We start from the raw sequence: 2,315 nt of genomic DNA, 5'->3' as shown, positions 1-2,315 counted from the left end.
GGCTGGAGCAGTCCCGAAGCCCTGCGATGGTCAGCCTTGCCCCTGGCGCAGGTGGTGCAGGCCTGGATATAATCCCGGACGTCGGCCTCTAGGGACGCCCACCAGAAGCGCTGCCGGACAACTGCCACGGTTCTTCGCACCCCTGGATGACAGGAGAGCTTAGAGCCGTGACAGAAGTCCAAGACTGCAGCCCTAGCTTCTGGTGGGACGTAGAGTCTGTTCTTCGGCCCAGTCCCGGGGTCCGGGCTTCGTGCCAGGGCCTCCCGGACGGTTCTCTCTACGTCCCAGGTGAGGGTGGCCACGATAGTGGACTCCGGGATGATGGGTTCCGGTGGATCCGACAACTCCGTTTTGACTTCATCTTCATGTACCCGGGACAAGGCATCCGATCTCTGGTTCTTGGTCCCGGGACGGTAGGTGATCCGGAAGTCAAAACGGCCGAAGAACAGTGACCAGCGGGCTTGCCTGGGGTTCAGCCGCTTGGCGGTCCTGATATACTCCAGGTTCCGGTGGTCAGTGAAAACCGTGAATGGCACGGACGTTCCCTCCAACAGATGTCTCCACTCTTCAAGAGCCTCTTTCACCGCAAGGAGTTCTCGATTGCCGACGTCATAGTTCCGTTTGGCCGGGGTCAACCTGCGGGAAAAATAGGCACACGGGTGAAGGACCTTATCGGTCTTCCCGCTCTGGGAAAGCACAGCTCCTATCCCTGAGTCCGAGGCGTCCACTTCAACCACTAACTGGCGACTAGGATCGGGCTGCACCAGAACGGGTGCAGACGAGAAGCGCCGTTTCAACTCCTTGAACGCGGCATCGCAACGATCCGACCAGGTGAAGGGGACTTTTGGTGAGGTCAGGGCTGTCAGGGGGCTAACTACCTGACTGTAGCCCTTAATGAACCTCCTGTAGAAATTAGCAAAGCCGAGGAACTGTTGCAGCTTCCTACGGCTAGTGGGTTGGGGCCAGTCTCTCACCGCCGCAACCTTGGCCGGATCAGGAGCGACGGAGTTGGAGGAGATGATAAACCCCAGGAAGGACAAAGAAGTGCGGTGAAACTCGCACTTCTCGCCCTTCACAAACAGTCTGTTCTCCAACAACCGCTGCAGGACCTGACGTACATGCCGAACATGGGTCTCAGGGTCCGGAGAGAAGATGAGTATATCATCCAGATATACGAAGACGAATCGGTGCAGGAAATCCCGCAAGACATCATTAACCAATGCTTGGAACGTCGCGGGGGCGTTTGTAAGACCGAACGGCATGACCAGGTACTCAAAGTGACCTAACGGGGTGTTAAATGCCGTCTTCCACTCGTCTCCCTTCCGGATCCGAACCAGGTGATACGCATTTCTAAGATCGAGCTTGGTGAACATTTGGGCTCCATGCAGGGGCGTGAACACTGAATCCAACAAGGGCAACGGGTATCGATTACGAACCGTAATTTCGTTCAGTCCCCTATAATCAATGCATGGACGAAGTCCGCCGTCTTTTTTACCCACAAAAAAGAAACCTGCACCCATCGGGGAGGTGGAATTCCGGATCAACCCGGCGGCTAAAGAGTCCCGGATGTAGGTCTCCATTGATTCGCGCTCAGGTCGTGAGAGGTTGTACAGCCTGCTGGACGGGAACTCAACGCCTGGAACCAAATCAATGGCACAATCGTACGGACGGTGGGGGGGAAGGGTGAGCGCCAGATCCTTACTGAACACATCTACAAGGTCGTGGTACTCCACCGGCACCGTCCCTAGATTGGGCGGGACTCTGACCTCCTCCTTAGCCTGGGAACCGGGAGGAACCGAGGAACCTAAACATACCCGATGGCAGGTCTCTCTCCACTGAACCACTACCCCGGACAGCCAATCGATCCGGGGATTGTGTTTTAACATCCAGGGGAACCCTAAAATCACACGGGAGGTAGTAGGAGTCACAAAAAACTCGATCTCCTCCCGGTGATTTCCTGACACCACCAGAGTTACTGGTGGTGTCTTATGTGTGATTGGTGGGAGTAGGGAGCCATCTAGTGCCCGCACCTGCACAGGCGAGGTAAGCGCCACCAGAGGGAGCCCTATCTCCCTGGCCCATCTGCTGTCTAACAGATTCCCTTCAGAGCCCGTGTCCACCAGTGCTGGGGCCTTCAGGGTTAAATCCTCATAAAGGATTGTCACTGGGAGTCGTGTGGCAATATGGGTATGTCCCACTTGAATGTTTTGGCCCACCCCTAACCCAGTGTCTAGGGGCGGGCGTTGGTGTTTTAACCGCTCGGGGCAGTCCCTTACTTGATGCTCTATTGAGCCACAAACAAAGCACGCTCTGCG

This window comes from Thalassophryne amazonica, chromosome 4, assembly GCF_902500255.1.
Source record: "Thalassophryne amazonica chromosome 4, fThaAma1.1, whole genome shotgun sequence".
Classification (NCBI taxonomy): Eukaryota; Metazoa; Chordata; class Actinopteri; order Batrachoidiformes; family Batrachoididae; genus Thalassophryne; species Thalassophryne amazonica.
The sequence above is the reverse complement of the archived record's forward strand: the minus strand, read 5'-3'. Positions refer to the sequence as shown.